The following is a 27,522-nucleotide window of genomic DNA, read 5'->3' as shown; positions in this document are numbered from 1 at the left end:
CTGAATTCAATCCCTGATATGCCCCCAAAAAAAGAAAAAAAAGAAAATTAAAAGAAGTAAAGAAAATAGAGAATAAACCTCAAATCCCAAAAAGACCAATGAAGGAAAAAGGAACAGAAAAAAAAATGAGTAAAAACAAAACAAAACATTCCTCTGTGTTTTTGAATGAGTGGTTTCTTTCCAGGATCTTCAGTCTTGGAATCCAAGAAGTCATAATTTTCTCCATTTAGATTTTCATCCTGTGGGGTTATAAGGTGTCCTCCCTGCTCCTGGGGCCCCTCCCTCCCTATACCCTACTTGTGACAACTATTTAAGCCAAGTAGTGACTTGTTCACATTGGTAGATGGGAATGGCAGTCAGCTCTCTGATCTCTGCTGGATGTAATCCATGGGGCAGGGGTTCATGCAGACTGTTAGATTTAATGGCAACACTTTTAGATCCAGCCTTCTGTGAAAGCCATACTTGCTAGACCTGGTTTCTCACTCCAGGAGGTGGCAGAGTCTGTGTCCTTCCTGGTAAGCTTAAACTTCTCAGGGGGTCTGTGTCTAGCCTACACCCTTTCTATGGCTATCTTTCATCCAGTCACTGTGGGAAGGTAACACTGGAAACCCTGAAGTGGAGTTGTTCTGTGGCTCCATCTTAAATAATTCTTTCCTAAAATGGAGCCTGATTAAAAGCTCTCTGGCAAGATGACAGGTGCAGCACAGGGTTTCTTCTTTTCTTCTAGTTGCCATGAAAGAGCCACTTTTGGAGTAAAGCCTCATGCTGTTTTTATAGTTTACCTCTGCAATAGGCTTTTGAGGGAACAGGTACTATGGGCCAAGTCTGTTAATTCTCGTTGGTGTTGTTAACACTCTGGGGCCAACCTTCCTTCCCAGGGTGTTGGCCTTATCTAAGTTCAAGTTAATTGGTCAGTGCCTCTGCTGACCATTGTCAAGGGGAAACAAAATGCAGAATGCGCTTAGTGTTCATGGGTGGCAATGGCCAGGGAGTGGAATGAGCCAGGGGTGAGTGTAGCACAGAGCTGATTCCTTCATCATTGGGGCTCCTGAGGGCTGCTTTTTCATCTAGGTATGACCTATCCAGCTTATTTATGAACATATAGGCTGGCATCTACCAAAATCTCAATGGGATAGTTTTAATTAGAGATTACTTTTCATTTTTTTTCTAATGTAAATGTTATATAGACTAGTTTTTGGCCATCCAATTTCAGCTCAACTGCTTCTGGTATATCTTCTAAATTAAATCTTTACAAAATGCCAGGTATGGAGGATAAAAGAGGAATAAGATATGTGCCAAGGATTTCCAATCCTGTGATGGATGTGGATGCACATAAATCAGTGAGTGATGCACTGTACTTCCCACATACTGCACAGCTTTTTTTCTGGACCTCTGATACTTTTTCTCCTTCCTACTAGGCACACCATGGCTTTGATTCTTTTCTATTTTCTAACTCTTAATTCTGTTGACCATATGTATGTATGAGCTACTGTGAGTTTTCTCTCTCTGGATTGAGCTGTCTCATGTAACAGTTTTCTTGGTATGGTTTTCTATTAGCAAAGGATTTTTCCATTTTCTAGTTAATTCTACTATTTTATTTTAGTAATAAACAATGGCCTGGCTGGAGGTAGCTCAGGTTTCATATCATAATTATTTTACGGCTTTGGTTAAAGAGCTTATTTTTCTTTCATGTTTTCTCTTTTTGCTAAGATTGCACTAGAAAGTAATCAATTTTTTCCTATTGTTTTACCAGTTTGACAATTTAAAAGCACTTTTGGCTAACTTTTTAAATTTTAATTTTGTTGAAACTGTTGTAATAGAGGAGAGAAAATGGGAGGATATGTACCAAATGTTAGGAGTGGTAGTTTCTGGGAGGATGATTGGTTAAACCTGAATAGGTTTAATAGTATTTCTAATTTAATAGTATTATCTAATTTTATACTGTAAAATGTATTATTATTCTTTTATTGTTGTAAAAAATGTTAAAAATTTTACAGAAATGATATTTAGGGCCCGCAAATAATACTTATGACCAAGTAGAACATACAAGTACCAGAGACTTCAGAGCTTCTAAGGTATCATGGCAGGTGCTAGTGAAAGCAGTACTGGGGCCTCCTGAATGTTTATCAACCTAGAGATTGAACAAGTAGGCTTGGGGGATTTTCATCAGATCTTAATTTTGAACATTCTTCCTGGTCTCTGTTTCTCTGCACCCTGCTTGCAGCACATCCTTTATACTCAAAGATAATGCTTCTGAGAGTGATAATCATCTGGAGACATGGGTGCAGCTGAAAATGGTCATGTTCAACAAAAAATTCTTCGAATTAAAAGTGTGCTTTGAGGTTTTCTGTATAATATAGAAGACAGAAGTGGCCTTTGTTTTGGACTTTGCAACAATAGTTTCCTTTCTTTTATGTTCTGAGCAGATAGAGCTCTGGTGATATGAATGATGGAGAAACATGTGATCACTGAGTTTTCCATTGTGGAGAATCAGTGCAGCAAAGAGAATATGCTGCATTGTTAAGCAAACATCCTATGTATGGATGCAGTTCAACAAGATCACAACAGATTTAATTATACAGGTAATCAACACAAACTAATATGTACAATTTAGAGTTAGAAAACCAAGACTAATCATTCAAAATCCAAGTGAATAGACAGAGGAAATTTCCCATTTTAAGTCCCAATTTTGAAATGTAAGTTTCCTATTAAGGAAACTTGATCATAACAGAATAAAGAAAAGAAACAGAAACCAGCTTAAGAGAACTAAGTTCAAAAGAAAGGCAAAGGATCACTCTTACTTTATCTCTGAGTTCCTCTTCTGTGGTCAAAGATTATTCTGTTTCACATTTTAGAAACTGTTATAGGACGCACGCTGTGCATTAAATTTTCAATTTTTTCCAAATCACTTGGCTGATGGGCTTAAAGGCTCATTCAGACCATCAAAGGCATAGATATCCTCAGAAGTGTTTCTCCTCTGTCCCCTATCAAACATTTTCCCACAGCATACCTTTTCATGTGAGTAGTTGTGATGAACTTCCTTTGTTCTGCAAGGCATTGAGATGTTAATCTTAATTCTTCATTCCAGTGTCCTCTGGCTAGGTTGCATGATACAATATCAATATATAAAAATCAGTTGTGTTACTATATGCTAGCAATGAACATTCAGAAATTGAAATAAAAATGCCATTTACAATAGCATAAAAAATATGAAGTAGTGGGCTGGGGATTTAGCTCAGTGGTTCCGCTGCCTGCCTCACAAGCGTAAGGTCCCCAGTTCGATTCCCAGTACCAAAAAAAAAACAAAATGAAGTAGTAATAAATCTAATAAAAGAGATGTAGGTGAGGATGTAGCTTAGTGATGGAGAACATGTTTAGCATGCTCAAGGCCCTGGGTTTAATCCTTAGCGCTGCCGAAAAAAATTAGATGTGCAAAATCTGTACACAGAACACTATAAAGTACTTTTGGGAGAAATTAAAGAAGACTTAAATAAATGGAGAGCTATAACTTGAACATTGTCTGAAATCTCACTATTGGTATGATGTTAATTTGCCTCAATGTAATCTATAAGTTCAATATTAACCTTGATTAAAATGACAGTTTTTGATACAAAAATGAATCTAAAAAGTCATATAGAAATGCAAAGATCTTAGAATAGCCAAAACAACTTTGAAAAAGAATAAAGTTGAAGGACTAAATCTGTGATTTCAGAGGGCCAGGGATGTAGCTCAGTGGCACTGCGTCTACCTGGCAAGCACAAGGTTCTGAGTTCCATCCCCAGTACCGGAAAAAAAAAAGATGGAGCCTCTTTGATTTAAGGATTTACGAAGCAGTCATAATCAAGAGTATGATAGGCCGGGGATTTAGCTCAGTGGTTTCGCCGCTTGCTGCGCAAGCGCAAGGACCCGAGTTCGATCCCCGGTACCCAAAAAAAAAAAAAAAAAAAAAAAAGTATGATACTGGGTGTCATAGTAGACAAGTCACTGGAACAGAAAAGAGAGCCAGAAATAGATTCACACATATATAAACTACTTATTTTAAACAAAGGTGCAAAAACAGTTTGGTGGAGAAGGGATCATTTCGTCAACAAATAGCCACAAAATAAATCATAGATGTGTTATGTAATACCTATAACGATAAATCTTGTACATGAAAACACAGGAATAAATTTTTATTTAAAAAATTTTGAGGAGAGGTGCACTGGGGATGACCTAAGGCTTTCATGCTAAGCTATATCCCCAGGCCATTTAAAAAAAAATTTTTGAGACAGTCTCTCTAATTCACTAAATTATCCAGATTGGGTTTTTGCAACACTGAGTTGGGCAAAGATTTCTTAGATCTTTGCTCTAAAAGAACAAAAGTGCAATCCAGAAAAGAAAAAATTGATAAATTGGACATTTTCAAATTTAAAAAATTTGCTTTTTAAAATATAGTGTTAAGAAAATGCAATGATAAGCCACAGGTTGTGAAAATACTTGCAAATCATATATCTGATTTGTAATTCATAATATATAAATTACTCTCCAGACTTAATAAGAAAATAAACCACTAAAAGAATGAGCAAATGATTTTAGCAGCTACTTCACCAAAGAAGAAATATGGGTGGCAAATAAGCACATAAAAAGATGCTCAAGATGATTAATCATAAGGGAAATGCAAATTAAAATCCCAATAAGATAACACAATAGATATATTGGGCTATAATTAAAACCACAAACCACATCAAATGTTGACAAGGATTCAGAGGAAATGGAACTTTCATACATTGCTAATGGGAGTGTAAAATGGCAATGGAACCATTTTGGAAAACCATTTGGCAGTTTCTTAAGAAATTAATTGTACAGCCATGACATAATCTATCCTCTCCCTCTCCTAGGTCTTTATCCAAGGGTAAGAAAACACCTGTTTGTATGGAAACTTGTGTATGAGTGCTCAGAGTGATATTCATATCATACAATGGATAATTAAAAGATACTATGAAAAATAAAAGCTTAATAGAGTAAAAGACACATTGACAAGAATGATGGGGTAAGTGTTTGAAATGAAAGAGAGGTATTTTGAGGGGGATTAATGGTAATTACTATAATAAAAATTCAAACATTCAATGTATTTGTGATCGCTTCTCATTGATCAAAAGTTTACAGCAATTTCTGTCAAATAAAAACATCATGATGTGTCCCCTTCCAAATTATTCACCAGATAAGGCACTGTGCAGTTTGATTCTTTTCCAAAGTCAGAATGATCATGAAAAATAAATTAAGAACATTAAGTCAGCCACAATAGTGCAACTAAAGACATGTTAACAAATAGGATTTCCAGAACTGCTTCAGAAAGTTGGGATACATGTATTCAAAGTAAAGGAAGATATATTGGGGAGATTAATGGCTATGTGTCTTTTATTGTAATAAATATAAAAATTTAATTCAATATATTTTTGATCACATTTTTTGTCCACAAACTTGAAACAATCCGAGTGTCCATCAATAAGTGAAAAGACCAACTGTAGCATATCCATGCTTAGTAATAAAATGTAATGAACCACTGATTCATGCAACAACATGGATGAATCTTAGAATAATTAAGCTGAATAAAAAGAGCAAGAAAAAAAAGACTATGTATTGTATGATTTCACATATTTAAAACTTTGGAAAATGCCAATCTACAGAATTAGAAAGGAAGTCATTGGTTGTGAAAACATGGCTAAGGGCAGGGAGAAGTGAGAGGGAGAAGGGACAAAAAAGCATGGAAACTTTTGGAGGTAGTGAATATGTTCATTATCTTGATTGTAGGGATAGTTTCACAGGTGTATACATATATTAATTTGAATTAGTTAATATTAATATTAATATATTTGAAAATTTGTTGTATTTGAATTATTATGATTAAGGATATGTAGAATTCTCACTAAAAAGAGAAGGTTCCATATGAGCACTTCCTATAAAATTATTTTATTTGAATGGGCTCTGATGAAATTCAATGACATGGAAAATTTATGCACCAAATGGTGGCTGCATAATACATGGAAATATGTTCTTGGGTTTTTCTCCTGTCTCCCTTTAACCCTGCTTGTTGAATAGAGAACATACTTATCAATCTTTTTCTGAGGCTCTTTTGACAAAAGTTTCCAGATCAGAGATCTTGCTGAATCTGAAGTGTAAAAATGCTCCACAACAGAGAGCAGAATCATGACAGAATTACAACAGAGAGCAGTTGAGGACCAAGCTTAGCAGCCTGGAAATCTGGAAGGTGTCTCAGTGTGGTTGAGCTCTGGTGGTCCAAACACTAAAGACCAGACTTAAACCTCCCTAGGCTGCTTTGAAAAGCCCTTTGTAGTGTTGAAAGCCAGGACTGCAAGGGCAGCTGTTCATCCTCAGCTGAAATGTTATACATTTGGCACGAGGAAGGGATGCTGGAAATACTAATAATGATATGAGTAGAACATGGAAGAATGGAGTTCTCCAATTATCACATCTGCCTTGATTCTGCTGGTGTAAATATTTCACTACCTGATTATCTTTGATCACTAAATCCACAGTATGTCAAATTTTATTTTCCTTTTAGTAGGAAAAGCTTCCTGTTTTTTTTTTTGTTTTCTTCCTGTTCAGAATGGTCCTTTAGCTCAGAATGGTCCTTTAGCCTGATGTTGGAAAACAATCTTCAAGGAATTCCGCTGTGTACTTTTGGGGAAAATCTGAAGTCTTACTGGCTCTGATTTTTTAACACTGATGGTTTAGTAACTTTTTAATTATAATTTTAAAAAATCAGGTCCAGCATTAGATTATTGGTGAGTGCTGTGATTGGTGATGAACATTAATTTTAAAGTATAATGGAATTATATGGTACCTATCATAATATATTTGAATATTCATTATATCACATGTTGAGAGAGCTAATATTATGTGCAGCAAAGAATCTTGAGTTCTTAAAGTTCTTAAGTAAAATATAGTGAAATAAAATATCAGTGAGATGGAGAGAAATGTGATGTGCTTGCTATTATCATCGTTGTTTTTAGTGTTACTTTCAGTTCAGAAAATACCATGAGTCATATTCTCAGAGATCAGTTGTTTATATAGATGTAAAATTAAGCCAAATCCTACTAACTGCCAGGTGAGGAGCAAGGGTAGTCCCCTGCTGGGAAACAGGTGCACCTCTTTTCCTGTGATGCTGACGTGGCCCTCGCGTGGCACTAAGCCCACCATTTCCATGGCTTCTTTCTCCAAGGTGAGCTCTGGCCAGGGCCTTAGACACTCTTGTACATACCTGTTTAAAGGTAAAAGAGTGGGGCTGGGGATTTAGCTCAGTGATTCCTCCGCCTGCCCTGCAAGTGCAAGGACCCAAGTTTGATCCCCGGTACCAAAAAAAAAAGGTAAAAAAAAGGTAAAAGAACAAAGGTATGCTTATCCCTATCATTCATACATCTGTTACCATAAATGAAGCATGTTAAACTATAGTCTTTGTTGGAGTCTTTGACTTGCTTATAAAACTATGGGGTCTTGGGACTTTCTAATTGCTCCTTGGAAACAGTCATAGCTGAATTTGCTTTCTTTCTTGTCCTCTTTATCATCAAATGTATTCATGGAAATTGTTTAATTAGGGCTGACTCCACTTCATTTAAAATAAATCTTTGTTAACATTCAGATTAATGGAGGAAGAAGGAGTTCTGTGTATTCTGGTGAGAAACTATCATATAATAACTATTCATAATAATAATACCTGGTAATTACAAAGTGCTATATACAAGGCACTTTTTAATGTGCTTTATACATGGTTACTGATTTGACCCTCATAACAATCCATTGAAGTAGATACTATTGTTTTCCATATTTAATAGATCTGAAATCTCAGAGAAATTAAGTAATTTATCCAGAGTCACACAGTTTGAAATAATAGTGAAAAAAAAATTAAGCTTAGGGAATCTGTTGTTAGAGTCTGTGTTTTGAAGTGATATGTTGTATTACCTTTTCATTTTAGAATCTTTTGAGGAAATTTTCTCAAAGACCTGATATAAATTATGACTTAAATGACATTTGTAACTAAAATAGGGCAATAATATTGCTATAAGTTATTGAATATTCACTGTCAGGTACTGTGCTAAGTACTTTGCCTGTGTTGTTAGTATTTTTGCCTATATTATTTAATTCTTTTGATAATGCTTTGAGGGTGGTATTTTTCACATTTTGTAGATGAGAAGACTGAGGCTTGCAGAGGTTTACTGACTTTCCAAAGGCCAGTTAGTAAATTTGAGATAAGAATCAAATCCAGGTCTTGGACTAAAATGCATGTTTTAAAAAGAATTAATTTATTGGTACATTTTAGGTATACACTATAATGACATTCATCATTGGAAATTTATATCTTTATGTAGTGAAATGCTTGTTTTTAACCTTAGGCTAAACCGTAATCAAAAGAACTACAGTTGGGCTATTGCATGTACAGGCTGCTCTATTGTCTATGTCATAGGATAATAGTTTTAAACTTCTTAGTCAATATAAATAACTGACAAGTCAGAATAGTTGCAGATTGTCAAATAGTATTTTTATCTTTACATTTAAAAATATTTCAAGCATAGGGCTTAGTAACTGCATAATGCTTTGAATTATTCAGCAGGGTGGTCAAGAAGAGAGGTTCTTAGCCTTTTTATCAGACTTCTGGAATCTCTGTACTATTTCTTGGAGTAAAGGGTGTGAATTCATAAAATACCTAGAATGACTAGAAAACAATTATACTGAAATAGTTATCAAATTATTAAAATAAATTTGGATTATGACAATATACATTATTAACATATTAGATCAAGCAGTGGATATGACTACTTTTATTTTTAAATGGTGATTAACATAGATAATATTTTCAGGTATTAGCAATAATTGTAATGAGATTTGAAAATATCTATGATTTCTTTTGGTGACAAATGTACAAATACTGCTAATGCTACCATGATTGGTTCTATTGCCTAGATTCATAATTGAAGCCAATTCTAAATTTCAGTTAGATTTTGGTGACAATAAAGGTCTATTTTTTTTCTTTCTTTTTTCCCCCCTGAATGTAAGTACTTCCATGAGTTCTATCCATTGATCTCTTTAGGATCCAAAGACTCAGATTAACAAAATTCATAGTCTAGAGCAGTGGTGGTAAACCTTTTAGAAAATAAGTGCCCAAACTTCTCACATGCCAACGGAGAGGGCTCTGCATGCCCATCGCAGCAGTGGTGCATGTGCCATAGTTTTGACAGCACTGTCTGGAGAGTATTGCATAATCTTACACCTTCAAGTGAAAGATATTCAGTTTTATATGCTGTTCACATGTAGGTTTTGAAAAAATTTTTTGCCTCAATATCATCAAAGGATCACACAGGTATTGGCACCAAAGGTTCTCCTGGGTGTGAGGAAGGCTTAGAAATATTTTCCTCTCTGCATGGTTTGCCTCCTCTTGAACTATAAAGACATGTCCCTTGTTATTATAGAGCTAATAGTTCTGAAGAGAGAGGGCAAGAGACACAGAAATACAAGGATAAGGACAGGATTACACATGACTGGGAAGCTTGCTTAGGAAGAGCAATAACAAGAGTAGAAGCAGTAATCAGTAGACTTTGATGGTAAAAAAGTAGTTAGTTGACTTTACTACAGTGATGGGATTATGGGATCCACTAGAATATTATCCTTTCCCATACTTTATTTTCATGAAGAGTAGTAATACTATGCAGTAACACAAAACACTGGTTCCTTTATTGATTCAGAATTACTTATTAAGTGTCTGTTATGTCACAGGAAATAAGCGGTTATTTACCTGTCACTTCATGAGTATTTGAAATTATACCCACTTTTCAGACTAGGAATGAAAACATGCAGTGGTTGTGATATGGTTGTAAATGATAGAGTCAATCATTCCACTGTGTGTGTGTGTGTGTGTGTGTGTTTATGTGTTTATGGTATAGGAATTAAACCCAGGGGCCTTTGCACTTAGCTACATCCCCTGCCCTCTTTTTACATTTTTATTTTGAGACAGGGTCTCACTGAGTTGGTAAGTTTCCAAGTTTGGCTCTGAATATGCCATCTTCCTTTCTCAGCTTCCCAGAGTCCTGGGATTATAGGCCTGTGCCACCATTCCCAGCTCATTTTACCTTTTATATTAAGAGGTGTTGCTAATTCTTGTCACTATCCTTGCCTGCCAAACTACAGGGGCAGGCCCAGTAACTGAACGATTCAGCTGCCTGATTCCCAGAAGCATTTGAAACATGGTGACGGACTAACATGAATATAAAAATGGTGAATTTCAACTGAAATTTGCTGAACTTGTTAAGGGCAGACAAACTGCATTTTGAAGTTTAGACTGCTATGTGAAAGCAAGAAAGTGGATTTCAGGTTAATGGATTTGGAGCTCGATTACTTTGTGCTTGGCTGGCTTTTGGTAAATCGGCCATGTGCTATGGGTCCTCACAAATTTTGTGTACTTCTTGTTTTTATTTTGTGCTGTCTTATTTACTGTTCCTCATTAATTCTCAGTCTCACTTTTCTTTAGTCACCTGTTTTTTCTTTCAGTAGTTCTCCATCACTATTTCTCAGAACTCTGTGGATGAATAGTGATCTGCTGCCCAGGGTAGAGCCTGTCTCCTGCCCTGTCCTGGCCTTTACCCTGCTCTTCAAAGCTCCTCTTAGATTTTTAACCCTTGTTATTCTAAATAAACTTCCAAAAGTTTATCCCTGTATACCAGATGTTTTAAAATTTTTTTAATTCAAAATTTACTTTCACTTAAAAAGTCTTTTATTCTCCAATACTACATATAACACAAAAGTTATACAAAATTTAAATATTACAAAAATACATTAATAAATAAAGTAAAAATCCCCATCCTATAATTTCCCCTCCATTTAATGTTTTTTACTCCAAATTCTTTCCTGTGTGCAAACCAACATATATTAATATAGTTCTTTTGTTTTCCTTTAAACATGATTATGCTATGCCTTTTTTTCAACTTGCCTTTTAATAATTTTATTTGGCCTTATCTCATAGACTGTTTTCACATCAATTCAACAGCCGTATCTCAATTTTGAAAGTGGCATAGGTGGTCCATTTATGTATATGCCAGAACTTGTGTAATCTGTTTTCTCTCAATGGATATTTGAGTTGTTTCCCCTTTTTTAAAAGCTTTTACAGAGAGTTGTAGTGACTATTCACATATACTCTAATTGCCTTTAAAAATATAGTACATCTGTATTTATAGTAAAATTAAAGAAAATTTCAATAGAAAACCTCTATGCCCAAAATTCTACCACTTTTATCCCATGGTTTTGATTTCTCCATATTCCTTGTATACTTCAGCATTTTGAATGATTTTTGTCTTTCATCATTTTATATGTTGCTTTTTCATATTTGTAAACACTTTCACATGTTGATATATTTTCTTTATGGCTTAAGATAGAAATGTCATTTTCTATGATACTGATAGTTTGGTTGACCTTCTGTTTGTCTGCTACACTCTTCCCTGTTTGGTGTTTCTTATCTCATGATGCCTCATGATGTTAAGCATTCTATTATACTTGCCTCTCTTTTTGGTACCATATCCTCTGGTAGGCAGCTTCTTTCCCTCCACTCTTGTGAAACCTTCTGACCAGAGGCTGCCATCACCTTGCCACTTCTGTGGTGTTCAAGGCCCAGCAGATTCTTACTGCTCAATAAATAAATGAACATCACTTGTGAGTCCATGCTTACTCAGTTACTTCCCTAAGAACTTTCATCTCATTTCAGTGCCTCTGCAAACACTGCCTTCTGGAAAAACTTGATAATCCATAATGCTAGGATCCATTGTAGATGTAATTTATATTCAGAGCCATTTATGCAGTGTATTATTTAGGCAGTTCAGCACCAAGGAGATTGACTATTTGCTTTAGCTTGGGTTCAAGGTCAGTGGAGGATTTACTATTTAGGCCTCTGTATGCTGTTGGCAAGATGTAATTTTTCCATAATAGATGAAAAGCCAAACCCTGTATAAACATTCTTTAATAATGGTGAAATCACTAGCAGAGCTGTACAGTGAGGAAATATTAAAGTTCACAGTCCTGTAGCTTAGACTTAATTGAAGCAAATAGTCTCTGTGTTTACATTTGGGTTGTTTGTTTTAATATTAGTTCTTAGATTGTTTCCTCATGTCTTCCATTTTCCTATACATAAGTGCTTAATAATCCATTCTAGGATTCCACTAGGTCTTTGTTTTGTCTCTAGGTCTGAGGACAGATTACATCTTCCTCTGAGTGCCTTGAAAATCCTTGACAGGGCACTGTATCCTCCTTCTCTCTGAACATACCAGTGGTAAGAGGCATAGCCTCCTCATTAGCTGTTGGTTCACTAGAAAAAAATGACTTCAGGGGTTTATTAGGGTATTCAACTAACTTCTTTTGTCTGTCTAACAGGTTCTTAGAACCAGTGCAGGGCTTCCCAGAACCCGTTTGCAGAGAAGCCCTGAAACCTCATGTCTTTATTGGAAAGGAACATTACCTAGTGCCATTTCTTAGGCCTTAGTAGGTTTTTACTGAGATGGGAATCTTTTCTAGGAAAGAAAGGAGTGGAAAGCTGCTAAGTTCAAGCAAAACAAAATTCCTTGTAGGCAGAAAGAGACATCTCCTCTGCTTTTGTTCTTCCTTGTGTTGCCCCACTTACCGTGCTTTACCTGCCTCTCTTGAGGCCAGGGCAGGAAGATTAAGTCTCTTCAAGGGACACTAGAGCTGCAGTGGCTTTTTCCAGTGTAGTGGTATGAGCTTCTTAGGTTATGCCTTGCCTGTCTTCTCAAGGGACTTTAACAGAACTTGAGGATTTATGTCTGAGAACCTCCTGGGCTGGACCTAATAGAAAACCTACCACAAAAGATGCTCAGAAGAGTTAATAGGAAAGAAGGCTCTCTTGTCTTTAATTGAAAATGTCCTTGAGAAGTGTGATTTGAGGGGCAACTAAAATCACATCTACTTTGTAATATCTTCCCCATTGACCTGTGGTGAAATTTATAGTTCTCACAGTTAATTTGTTTGATGTTAGTTATTGTGTATCTGAGAAACACTAATGACATTTCAAATGAATTCCTGGTGTGGAATTATCAAGGTAGCCTTCTGACTGGTTTCTCTGCTCTTATCTCCTACTCAATCGGGTTTTTTTTTTCTTGGTACTGGGGATCCAACTCAGGACCTTGCGCCTGTGAGGCAGGCAGCAGAACCACTGAGCTAAATCCCCAGCCCATCAATCAGTTTTTAATACAGCAGCCTGAGTGATCACGTCACTCTTCCCAAAATCAAATTTTCAGTGTGTCTGACTTCAAAACCCCCAATATTAGAATCAATTTGTATTCTTTCTTCCTCTCACACATTCAATGTCTCAGCCAGATACTATCAATACAACTTTCAAAACATCTACAATTCTGCTACTTCTCACCACTTCCACTGTTACCATGTGGGTCAGGCCACCATTATCTCTAAGTTGGTATTGTATGTCAACATGATTAGGCTAAAAGGAGCCTAAATGATTGGTAAGATATTACTTCTAGGTATGTCTGTCTAATAATCTCACAAAGAGATTATTAGCATTAGAATCCATACCTGAAAGAAAAGAACATGACTGCCATTGATGTAAGTGGGCATCATCCATTCTCTGGAGGGCCAAATAGAATACAAAGGTGGTAGAAGAGTCCATTCTCTGCTGGATGCCGAACATCCATCTTGCCCTTTGTGCCCTTTGCTTCAGTACTTCTGGCCTTTGGGCCTTCAGACTCTTGGTACGTGTACTGTTGCTTCACTTGGAACACAGCCCTTTGAGTTTGAACTGGAATTATGCTACCAGATTAAACGAGCTCCATCTTGCAGATTATGGGACTTCTAGGACTCCATGAATATGTGTGCCAATCTTTAATAAATACTTTTTCATGTATCTCTACATGTCCTGTTGGTTCTTTGTTCTCTGGAGAACCCTGATTAATACACTTAGTTTATGATAGCAGCTTCCTAATTGGTTTCTTTGCTTCTACCCTTGTCCAGTGTGTCTTTTCTTAATATAGCAGCTAGAGAAATCCTTCTAAAATGTAATTTAGCTCGACAAAGGTATAAAATCATTCAAGGGGAGACAGTACAGTCTTTTCAGCAAATGATTCTGGGCCAGCTGATTTCTACATGCAAAAGAATAAAGTCAGACTCCTTCTCTACACCATGTACAAAAATTAATTTAAAAATGTACTAAAGACCTAACTATCATTAAAACTACAAAACAATTAGAAGAAAACATAGGTGTAAATCTTCATGACCTGGGATTAGGTAAAATTTTCTTAGATATGACACCAAAAGCACATGACAATGGAAAAAAAAATAGATAAATTACCATGTCAGCTACTGTAATCCTATCTACTCAGGAGGCTAAAGCAGTGATACAGGCCACTAAGTAATCAAAAAAAATGATACAGCAAGTAATCCAAATAAGCAAAAATAATCCAAACAAAGGAAATATGTCTCCCAACCTGCTGTATATCTGAAACAGGAGTTTGTGTTCTCTAAAATTGAAAATGAATTCTAGGAACAATGGAGAATAAGAGTAGGAAAAATTTATTGAGAGAAAGATACCTTCTGTTTAAGAGAGACAGAAGGGGGACAGTAAAGTGGATTGTCCACCCACTCTGCTTTTCAAAGGTGTTTAATAGGGAAAAGCCATGAGGTGAGATGGGTACAAAGTGGGACAACACTTTAAGACCCAATGGAAAATCACAAGGTGGCCATGAGGTAGGACAAAACCATGATCAACCAATAAGATTATAAGCACAGTCATCCAGGTAATATTGACTAAATGGAGATCAAGTGGGAAAACAAGTTCCTTATAAGGAATTGCTGGAAAGGAAATGGGCTAGGGAGATTGATATCTATTTAAAATATTAATCACTGCTATTCATCTCTAGGGAAAGTATGTCAGTGTAGTACCTTTTCTCTTTTTATAATGTTAACCAATGAATGTGCCTCAATTGTTTTTCTATACTGAGAACCCAAGGGCTGGGGATTTAGCTCAGTGGTTCCGCTGCCTGCCTCGAGAACCCAGCTTTGTCTAACTGCCTTATAATAATTTCTAATTAACTTAGCTATCTGCAATAGCAGGAGATTGCAAATTTGGGGCTAGACTGGGCAACCTAAAATTTTACCAAAGGGCTAAGGCTGTGGCTTAATAGCAAAGCACTTGCCTAGCATGCACGAGAGCCCTGGGGGTTTGACCACCAGCGCTGCCATAAAAACAAAAAAGGACTTCATCAAAATTAAAAACATTGGACTGGGGATTTAGCTCACTGGTTCAGGCACCTGCCTCACAAGCACAAGGTTCCGAGTTTGATCCCCAATACCAAAAACAAAACAAAACAAAAAATAAAAATATTGTGTATCAAAGCACACCTAGAAAGTGAAAAGACATCCCACAAAATGGAAGAAAATATTTGCAAATCACATGTCTATCTGATTCTATCTGATAAAAGACATATCTAGGATATATAAATAATTCTTGTAACTCAATGATAAAAAGATATACAATTAAAAAATGAGCAAAGGGTATGAATAGACATTTTCCTAAAGAAGTAAGCAGATGAAAAGATGTTCAATCTTATTAGCTATCCATGAAGTGCAAATCAAAACTCACAGTAAGATATCCCTTTTTAGGGCTGGGGATTTAGCTCAGTGGTTTTGCCGCCTGCTGCCCAAGTGCAAGGACCCGAGTTCAATCCCCGGTACAAAAAAAAAAAGATACCCCTTTTCACTACTTTAAATGATTATATTAAAAATGACTGATAATGATGAGTGTTGTTGAGGATATGGAGAAGTTGAAACCCTTATGGGAGAATGTAAAATGGTTCAGCTACTCTGGAGAGTGATATAACCATTTTTCAAAAGGTTAACCATGAGTTACCATTATGATCGGCAGTTTCCATATTTGAATAAACCAAGAGAATTGAAAATACCTGCACAAAACTAGTACGCAAATTCTCATAGCAGCACCATTCATAACTAAAAAGTGGAATCAAACAAAATATTCATCAGCTAATGAATGGATAAACAAATTGTGGTGTATCTAGACAATGGAATATTATTCAGCAATAAAAAGAAATGAGCTGACAGATTACAAGGATGAATCTTCAAAATGTTATTCTAAGTGGAAGACTACTTGTAAAAGATTATGTATTACATGATTCCATTACATGAAATGTTCAGAATATTCAAATTAATGTAAATAGTAGATTAGTGGTTGCCTAGTGCTGGAAGTTTAGGATGAAAGTTGAAGTGACTGCTAATGGGCATGGGTTTCTTTTGGAATGATGAAAATGTTTTAAAGTTGATTCTGATGATAGTTGCAAAATGCTGAATATGCTAAAAACCATTGAATTACACACTTTTGTGTAATTTTATTCATCCATTTTCTGATGCTAGTTGCATAGTACCACAGACTGGGGAAGTTATAATTTAAAAGGTTTATTTTGACTTGTGTCTCAGGAGAGATGAGTCAAGGGACTGCATCTGGTGATGTCCTTCTTGCTGTAATATCTCACAACGGTGCACAGCATCACAAGGCAAGCTGTGACATACTTATATGCATAGATGTATCTTTTCTGGTCTCTCTCCCTCTTCTTATAAATTCACCAAGATTCAGTCATTAAGTCTACATCCTAATGACATTTTCTCACCAATCACCTCCCACAGACTCCACATCTGAACACTAGAGTCAGATTAAATTTCCACCATTTTAGTACCTCCAATGGAGATTAAATTTCAGCATAAATTTACAGGGGGTAGTGGTGGTGCAAACCATATTCAAATCATAACAAAGTGGTTTTTAAAAAAGTATTTTAGGTGATTTCACTGCTTTGCTCAAAACCTTTCATTCAGAGAACAAGCAATGTCCTTACAATGTTGCTGGGAACACATTCTCCATAATATTACATGATTTCCCCCTTGCAACCTTCTTTTTCCTACTTACCTTATCCTTCCATTTTATTTAAAATGTAGCCCCAATTCAAAAACCCTTTTCAAGGTTATTTTTCTCCATTGGTCTTAGAACTAGGTAATTTAGAATAACCGCACACATACATACACACATGTTAAAATACATTTATTATTAGTTGATCAGTTAAGTAATATGTTACCCTCCTATGAAGGCAAAAATTTTGATTGGCTATTGTGTACTAATATATCACCAGTACCTACAAGAATGCTGGCATATAATAGGTACATAGCAAATTTTGTTGAATGAATGGATCTTGTAAAATGGTTAGTGAACAATTCGTGCCAATCTGATTAGCTAGTTAGAACCTAGGAAATGATGGATGATAAGAACTGGGGAATGCCAAGATTATTTTACAGTGTGACTGCAGATTTGTTGAATACTACCCATACTGGGGCAACCCCACTAAGTCATGAGTAAAAAGGGTGGAGGTCCTGGGTGCTACTTGAGAAATTCAGAAAGGAAGTGGAACTGGGTGGAGTTAGAGGCAATGCCTCTTTTCTTTGCACTTTTAATCGGAGTGACTGCTATTCTTAAGAATTGTTTCTAAAGAGCAAGACTAGTGTGACTAGATTAGTAAAACTAAGTGAAACTCTGTCTTAAAAGTGAAATGATATAAAGGGCAAAAGTATAGCTCAGTGGCAGAAGCTTTTCTGTACACTATTGGATTGTTGCCGGCTTATTTGACTATATACTTGGCTATGTATCTACATACTGTTTTGCTGAAAAAACTGATTAAATACTCTTACATTTAAAATACTATGGCCTAATTTATAAAATTACTTTTCTAGTTGGTATCATGTACTGTGTACTCTTTGAGCTTAAGTAAGAAGGTTTCCATCACTAGTCTATTGCTTAGGCTTTTTGTTATTTACTTTAATGCTCTAAGATAGGTAGCCCCTCTATTAATAATCAGGACCATTCAAGCCAGAAGTTGCAGATTTTCCCATTATTGTCTAGGAATGGGAAAAGCTAAAGGACTCTGTAAAGTAGCAATGTGAATTTAATTTATTCCAAATTCAATCAATGATTCTGAGGATGTCTTTTTTATTATACATACCATTGTCTTGATAATGGGAAATACAAATTGCAATGGGGAATATATTTGCTAGTTAAAATTACAAAAATGAAAGAAAAGTAAAAAAAAATGAAGTATGAAAGTGGCTTTCACTAGAAATTATCTATAACAGAGTAGAATTAAGCCTGCATTGTGACTATATCTTCTGGTTCACATGATTCATCCAGGTTTAAGCTGACTATATTTAAGGTGAGGTAGAATGATATTTCAGAGAAGAGTGGGAAGTGTTTGAGTGGGAAAGATAATCAAAGTTTCATCTTCCTTCCACCTTGAATCTAGTGTCTTTATTACCACCTGTGTCTTCCATGAAGACTTGGAACTACCCTTTCCACTTCTGCAAAAGGCCCCACCTGTCCTTACAGCTGTGGTGGTCCTATAGAGCTTCCACTCAGACTGTCCTTTTAACCATATTACTGTTAATCCCAGATACAAAGTATCTGGGCAAGACTGAGCCTTGGTGTAGAATATGTACCAGGACCATGCTGTAGATTGCATGGAGTGTTAAGAATTAATGTAAGTGGGACTACTGTGTTCTCTCACAGCGGCCCACTCTCTCCTTAGAGTGTACTTATATTCCTACTTTTACTTGTCAAAACTCACTCTCCAAAGCCTGTTTCTTTTGTCTTTAAAAACTCTGCTACCAAAAAAAAAGAATTAATGTAAGTGAAATAAGCTTATTCCCCAGACAACATGTCACTTCAGTTTGTCCACAGCTATTATCACAGGATCTTAGTCTTATGATAATTTTGCCAGAAAGCTTCCTCAGCTTATGTATTCTGGATAATCTGAATATAGCCAGGCTGAAATAGAATACATGCTTGTCATTCCCAGGGTCATATTAAGGGGATATCAGTAAAAATATTTTTGGAATAAAATTGTTTTTATTCAATGACTTACTCCATCTAATTTTTTTTTTGGTACTGAGGATCGAACTCAGGACCTTGAGCTTGCAAGGCAGGCGCCTGAACCACTGAACTAAATCCCTGGCCCTATTCCATCTAGTTTTGACTTTAGAAAAATATCTTATTGACAGCATATTTGAAATATAATTTTTCTTTGAACTCACAACTTTGGACTTGTGAGGCAGGTGCAGTGCCACTGAGCTAAATCCCTGGCCCTTGAAATATAATTGTTGACTAGCCTTTTTGGAGGGAATCAACAAGCTATCAAGCTTCATTTATTGACAAGTTTTAAAAATTTTTATGCCATAATTTGGGAAAATAAAAAATATTTACAATAAATATCTTTAGGTTTTGGTCTACATTAATAATTAAAAGATCAATAAGTGCACTGTAGCAAAAGTTTCCATACAAGTATAAATGTGTACAGTTGAATCAATAAGGTACATTAAATGATGTTCCCTTGCAACTGAGCTGACTGAGAGTGCAAAGTGGATTTAAAAAAAAATCGATAAAAAGGAGGGAAATGGAAGGAGTTAGATCTGAAAATGGGTTTTGATCATCATTCTGTATTGCTCACTTTACCTTCTGTAATGTTGTCCTTTTTACAGGAAGTCTTCCCATCATTGTCTGTGCTGTGGTCAGTGTGAAAGGGAAAGGCTGATGTTTTAAGCCTTAACCTTGAATGACCTGGTATGATTATATATGTGAATCTTTTAACTGTCCTCCAAGCTTAGGTGTTTTGAATTATTTTTATCCATGGCCTTTTATCTCTCATATTTTATTTTTACTCAAATTTGCCTTTTCCTTTTATACTTCATTATTCTGCAAGCACTTGTGTTATTTAAAATGAGTGGTAGTAAATTTTATTAGTTCCATTTGATAAGTAATGTGTTTTATTGATTAGATTATAGTTTTATATACATAATAGAGGAATTTTTGTCTAGTTAGAAAAACTAAGTTGTAATTGTGGTTTTTTTAAAGGCTTGATTATTAAAAATTTCATGCTTTCTGATACATTTAAACATTGAGTATTTTGATAAATATTGTAGTATAGGAATACAGTGGTACCTCAGTTCATGAATTTAATTTATTCTACAATTTTGGAAAAGATGGCCACATTTGTGTTTGTGTGGGAAAGATGGCCATGGTCATATTTGTCACCCAATGCAGAGTTTGCGAACAAAAACAAAATTTTGCTAAACACTTTTGTTTGCAAGCCAAATTATTTGCAAACAAAATCATTCATGAACGAAGGTACCATCGTATATTCCCTATTTTCCACTTTGAAATGATACACTGGCTTACTTTCCTTTCTCGGAAACACAACTGGTTTTAGCTGGGATAGTTAAAGCGTATTATATAAACAAAGACATCATACCTCTTTCGCGATTGAGGGGCATATGAATTACAGTCTGGTAGAAAGCCTGCCTAGGCCAGGATTGGCAGTGATGACTCACAGATATATCTTCACCATTTTTCTCATCTTTAAAATTATGGTATGGGATCTCTAAAAATGTATCTAACAACAAGCTCTCAATTTCTGTCTTCCTGAGCATTCAGTTATACTTGTGAATATATCTCATATGTCTTTCTTCCAAATAGAGCAAACTAGAATCTCCTTTACATCACATTTTATTACAGTGTTTTCAACAGAAACAATAAATTTTCTCAGTTTCTACTGCTACTTGTTGTGATTTCATTAAGTGACATGGAGTTATCATCTATGTCCTGCAGATGTTAAAACATCAAGTTCCTAAGAGTTCTTTAGATCTGAGTATTCTGAAAAAGAGTGATAAGGATCTGAAGTTGATTGCTGGTACCTTTGCATTTGCCTCATTGCTTCAACCAGGATGATTCTCTTAAGAAGGAAGACAGTCACAAGCGCAAGGACCCGAGTTCGATCCCTGGTACCAAAAAAAAAAAAAAAGAAGAAGACAGGATGACCTCAACAACTGCCAAAGATTTTTATTTGTCTTTTGGGTTTGTGTAATAATTTTGCGGGACCGGGATTTATTTTAAAAAATGACAGAGTAAGGACTAGCAACAAAATCCAGCTGCTCTGGAAACTAGAATTAAGTGTACCTAGAAAACAACAACCTGGTAAAGAAAAAAAAAGTAGACCTCTGGGAATAGAAAGGCAGTGGACAGGAAAATGAGAAACTACAGAGAAGCTGGAAAAACAAACCACAATGTAGAGGAAAGAATACGGCAAGCTGGAGCGCTACTCCCAGGCCTAGGGAGGGGAACCTGCCTCTGCTAACACAATGGTAATACAGTGGTAGCTTTTATTAGTTTTTATGGTATATCAGTGTCCAGTTTGTCTTTGACTCAATTATTGTTGCTGATTTTGTTGCTATTGCCAAAGTGGCGTGGTTTTCTATTAATTGTTTTTTACTGTATGCCAATACCTGTTTTTTGTGTGTCATCAACAATACTGTGGTTCATTTCTGGAGAATTGGGTAATGAGCAATTACACTATAGCCTTCTCTCTTCAAATTAATGGAAGTGGTCAGATCTTCAGACAAAGATAGGCCTATAGTTAACCTACAGAGCCTGTCACTGGTAAGTAGGCTCTAAAGAGATCACCATACAAGTAAATAAGTCTTTCCACTTTAATTAAGCTACAAATTTTAGCGTACACATAGACATACACACAAATTAAAACAAAACAACAAAACAACAAAGAAAACAATAGAAGTATGAAAAATAAGACAACAAAATGCCTCCCAAAACTTCCAACTCCCCCAAAGCTGATCTTCAGGGCATTGACAAGAAGGAAATCAAAAGCCAAACAGCTGAGTTATACAAAATGATAAAAAAGAAGGAAAAACCCCAGATCAATAAGGTACTTAAAAAGCTCAAAGATGATATAACTAAACAGATAATGGATTGATAAAGTGATCATTGAGCTCACAAAACACTAATACAAAGATAATTGAGCTAAACAAAATTTTACAAGATGTGAATGAACGATTTAGCAAAGAATTAGAGTTCATGAAAACGTACCAAACAAATCTAGGAGATAAAAAATTATGTTGAAAATATGGGCTACCAAAGTGACTAATGTGACGATAAAGTGTCAAAATTAGAGGATGAGACTGAAGCTATAGTCAGAGATACCTTAAAAGCAATAAGAGAACATGGAAAATGGATCTAGGGTATTAGTGAAAACTCAGAAGGCATCATGTGTGGCATAAAATTTTTTGTTTCCAGAAATAATAGTAGAAAATATTCCAAATATGGGGAAATAATTTCACATACAGATAAGTGATGGATATAGAACTCCAAATAGCCATAATCAGGGCTGGGGATTTAACTCAGTGGTTCTGCCGCCTGCCTTGCAAGCGCAAGGTCCTGAGTTCGATCCCTGGTACCAAAACAAAAACAAAAACAAAACATAACCATGATCAGGAAAGGACTTCTATACAACATGTCAAAATCCCAAAAGTTCAAACAAAGTAAAGAATCTTAACAGCTGTTGGAGAAAAACAACAAATAACTTAAAAGGACAAACCCATTAGAATTATAGCAAATTTCTCAACACAAAACTTAAAGGCCAGGAGAGCTTAGAGTGAAGTGTTTTAAGACATGAAAGAAAAGAATTTTCACCCAGAATAATATATCTTGCAAAAATATCTTTCAAATTCAGTGGAGAAATAAGATACTTCCATGACAAAGAACAATGGAAGAAATTCATGACCAGTAAACCAGTTCTACAGAATGCTCTGGATGATATTTTAGAAAGAAATAATGAAGACCACAACTCCAAGAACACCAATAGAAAGAAGCCCCCAGGCAGGGCAAGCCGTTATACAGAGGGGAAAGACAGGGAACCAACAGCAGCAAAATAATATGACAAAGATAAGCCAGTACTTTTCAGTTATAACCATCAAGGCAAATGGTCACAATTCACCAATCAAAAGAGACTGACAGAATGGATCAAGAAACAAGATCCAACAATTTGCTGCACACAGGAAACATATTTAAATGAAAAAGAAATTCATAGACTGAAAGTCAAAGGATGGAAAACAATACTCCATGTGACAGGAACCTGGAAAAAGCAGGGGTAGCTATTCTATTTGCAGACAAAGTGGATTTCAAACCAAGACTGATTAAGAGAGACAAAGAAGGTCATTACATCTTTGTAAAGGGAACAATCCAAGAGGAGGAGATAACAAATACATATGCACCAAATACCACTGTACTCACCTATATAAAATAAATATTAACACATGAAAAATCAAATAAGCACTAATACAGGTGTAATCAGGGACCTCAATACCCCACTATCACAAATAGATCAACTAGACAAAAAATCAACACAGAAATTTCAGAACTGAACCAAACCTGTGAATCAATGGACTTAGTGGTTATCTATAGACTGTTCCACCCTATAACGTCAGAGTACATTCTTCTCAGCTGCACATGGTGGTTCTCCAAAATAGACCACATGCTTAAGTAAATCCAAAGGAATTTAAATGATCCTATGCATATTATCTGACTAGTCCAATGAAATTGAAATCAACAGGAAAAGAAGCACAAAAACTGCATAAACACATAGAAATTAACACCCTCCTGAACAACCAATAGGTCACAGATGAAATTAAAGAAGAAATTTAAACAGTACGTATAATTAAATGATAATGCTGATACAACATACTGGAACTTATGGGACGAAATGAAAACAGTCGTAAGAGGGAAATTTATAGTGGTAAATTCTCACATCAGGAAAACAGAACGAGCTCAAATAACATTGAACGTAAAATGTCCAGAAAAAGAACAGGTCAAGCCCAAAGCTTGTATAAGGGAGGAAATTATAAAGATCAGAATAGAAATTAAATGCAGTTGAGACTAAGAAAGCAATGCAAATAATGAATCAAAGAGTTTGTTATTTGGAATATTAAATAAAATTGATAACCAAATTCAATAGTGTAGCTGGATAGAAAGTAAACACTCAAAAATCAATAGCATTCCTGTACACAAATAACAAACTGAGCGAGAATTTAGGGAAACAGCACCTTTCAAATTAGCATCAAAAAAATTAAATACTTAGAAATTAATCTCACAAGGGAAGTAAAAGATTTTTACATTGCAAATTATAGTACTCTGAAAAAGAAGATCAAAGATATCAGAAAATAGATATCCCTTTCTCATGGGTAGGAAAACCCAACATAGTGAAAATGGCTGTACTCCCAAAATTGTTCTACAGATTTAATGCAATCCCAATTAAAATACCATTAGGATACTTCACAGAACTACAGAAGTCATTCCTAAAATTCATTTGGAATCAAAAGAGACCTAGAACAGCTACAGTGATAAAAGCAGACCAGTACTGGGAAGAAAAAAAAGACCTGAGGATCAGTGAAACAGATTAGAAGCAGAAAAACCCCTAAAACACTCAGCCACCTTATCTTTGACAAAGGGACCCTCATATGTTCACTGGAAGAAATATAGCCTCTTTAATGAATGGTGCTGGAAAAACTGGCTTTTTACATGCCTAAGACTAAAACTAGACATATGTCTCTTACTATGCACTAAACTTAAATCAAAATGGATCACAGATCTAAATATTAAAACAGAAACACTAACTCTGCTGGAAGAAAGACTAGGTAGAAAGAACACTTTAGAACATAGGAGTTGGCAAAGACTTCATGAACAAAGCCCTGACCACATGGGAAATACTAGAAAGAATCAACAACTGGGACTTCTTCTTATTAAAATGCTTTTGCACAGCAAATGAAATCACCAACAGAGTGAAAAGCCAACCCACAGAGTGGGAAAAAATTTGAGCCAGTGGTTCCTAAGACAAAGGATTAATATCTAGAACATGTAAAGAATTGAAAAGAATCAGCCTCCCAAAATTAAAGACCCAATCCAAAAATGGGCATCTGGGATGAATACACACTTCTTAGATGAAGAAGTAGAAAAAACAAATAAATATTTGAAAAAATGTTTAACATCACTGGTCATTTGAGAGATGCAAATAAAAACAATGCTGAGATTCCATCTCACCCCAGAAAGAATGGCTGTTATCAAGAAATCAACCAACAACAAATGCTAGCAGGGCTACGGGGAAAATGGAACCCTTCTCCACTGTTGGTGGGAGTGTAGACTGGTGCAACTGCTGTGGAAATCAGTGTGGAGATTCCTCAAAAAACTAGAATTAGAGGTCCCATTTGACCCAGTTATTCCCCTTCTTGGTATTTTCCCAAAAGAATTAAAAGCATCATGCCACAGTGATATATATGTACCCATGTCTGTAGCGGCACATTTTATAATAGCTTAATGTTGGAAACAACCCAAATGCCCATCAACTGATGAATAGATTAAAAAGACATGGGTTTAAAAAATATATAATGAAATACTATTCAGGCATAAAGAAGGATAAACTTGGGACATTTCTAGGTAAATGGATGCATGTTGAAACCATAGTCTTAAGTGAAATCAATCAAACACACGTGTAAATATTGAATTGTGTCTTTGGTGTGAGAAACTGGAAGTTTAAGGACCAAAATGTATAATAGATATTATGAAATAGATATTGTGAAATTGTTCAAAATTATACTGTGAGATACTTTGTAATAATTAAAATGTTTCATGCAACAGAAAGGCATAGTATTAGGAAATGAGTTGAGACATAGATGAAAATATATTCTTTTAAGTTCATGATATACAGTGTATTTACCATTACTCTTCTCTATATTTGTTATGAAAATTATTTTTTTCATGGAACTTTCTATATTTTCCTTATTCACATCTCCTTGTATTACATTAACATAAAAAATAAACTAAAAATAGAAATTCCATTTAACCTATTGTCTTTAATTGGTATCTCCCCAAGAGTTAAAAACATCATATTGCAATGATACATGCATTCCCATGTTTGTAGCAGCACAACTTAGCTAAATCTTGGAAACAGCCTACATGTTCATCAACAGAAGAATAGGTAAAGCAAATGTGGTATTTAAATTGGTGGTGTGGTGACACATGCCTGTAATCCCTGCACTAGGGAGGCTGAGGCAGGAGAATTGCTGTGAGCTTGAGGCCAGCCTGAGCTACATAGTGAGACTGTCTCAATAAAACAAACAAAAAAAAACAAAAACAAAAAACAATAAACAAAACAGACAAGTTTAAATATCATGTTTTCTATTATATAAGAAAAACCCAAAGTATAAGTAAAATATAGTGAAATAAAAGGTAGATAATAGGAAACAGAGATAGATCTTTCTCAAATGGTAAGAAGACCAAGAGCTGGAGGGGAGAGGGAGAAAGGGAAGTAAGAATTAAGATGTGTTATGTACACGTACAACTCCTCTCTATGAATGTAATCATTATGTGCTGCAAACACATACTAATAAAAATTAAAAGTTTAATATCAGATGTGTGTTTTATGCATTGAGATAATCTCCACATGGGGATTAATTTTCATATAAGTCCTATTTTTAGATAAATACATTTAAGAAGCAATCATTTTTATTAGTTTCCTAGATTTACTATTAAAATAGTATGCATGAGGCAGCTTGAAACAGCAGATAATTATTGTCTCATAGTTCTGAGGGATGCAAGTCTGGAATGAAGTATTAGCAGGGACATACTCCTTTTGACACTGACAGGGGAGAATCCTTCCCTGCCTTTTGCTACCTTTTAGTGACTTAATGAAGATCTTTCAGTCCTTGGCTATCCTTGGCTAATGCTGCAGTTCTCCAGTGTTTGCTTTCATTATCACATACCCTTCTGTTTGTTCACCTTTCTCACAAGGACACTGGTCATTTTAGTTAGGTCTTGCCCTAACGATCTCATCTTAACTCGATTACATCTTGAAAGACTGTATTTCTAAATAAAGTCCAATTCCTATGTATTGGATATTAGAGCTTCAACATACATTTTGGGGGAACAAAATTCATTTTATAATGACCCTGCAGGTTTTTTTTCCATGTCAAAGATGCAGAAAGCCTTTTGGTGAAGGGTTGAGCTAGAAGATCAGCAAACCCAACAGTATATTTGGGAGATAATTGTCTGTTCGAGGAAAGATGAGAAAACTTTTTAAAGGATAGTGCTTCTGGTGTATTGAAAATCTGGTTCTGTGTTTTTCTTTGGCACATTCAGACAAAGTCAGGGATAAATCACATCAGATGTGTCTTACTCTAATGCCTTTTGATGCTTCTGACATGTTTGTAAAGCCCAAGCTTTGTTTGTACCTAGAAGTTATTATCTCTCAGTTCTTTGTGTGGAAAATAAGTGAACTGATGCTGTTTTTCAATACCACAGTTACTGTACCTTCTGTACAGCATTTGCTATTTGGTCTTTGCTCTTCTCTTGCTACAGAAGATATTGCACATACCATTTGTGTATTTTTTGTTGTTATTATTTTCCTATGTAGATGGTACAAAATTACCTGGAGTGCATGAAATCCTTATATTTTTGTTCTCTCATAATACACTTTTCATAGGGGGGCAGGGCCTGGTTATATAAGTATAAAGGTATATTCTTCAGGGATGACGGCAAGGTTCTAGAAAGGGAGTAGTTAATAGCAAGATCTGCCT

General features: G+C 35.5%; 1 protein-coding gene across 16 annotated transcripts in view; it reads left to right on the top strand.

Moving 5' to 3' along the window:
- The window catches only part of Enox1 (ecto-NOX disulfide-thiol exchanger 1), a 571,647-nt gene that overhangs the window by 39,858 nt on the left and 504,267 nt on the right, over window positions 1-27,522 (top strand). Inside the window, exon 2 of one of the 16 annotated variants that reach the window (XM_087197393.1) lies at window positions 2,427-5,029. The exons of the other annotated variants lie outside the window; for them this stretch is intronic. The gene's annotated coding sequence lies outside the window, so the exon portion shown is untranslated. The remainder of the gene's footprint in view (window positions 1-2,426; window positions 5,030-27,522) is intronic. 16 annotated transcript variants of the gene reach the window in all.

This window comes from Heterocephalus glaber, unplaced genomic scaffold (assembly GCF_053883595.1).
Source record: "Heterocephalus glaber isolate CG9 unplaced genomic scaffold, H.glaber_assembly_v1.0 deba00001666, whole genome shotgun sequence".
NCBI lineage: Eukaryota > Metazoa > Chordata > Mammalia > Rodentia > Bathyergidae > Heterocephalus > Heterocephalus glaber.
This window is presented reverse-complemented; position numbering and strand designations above follow the sequence as displayed.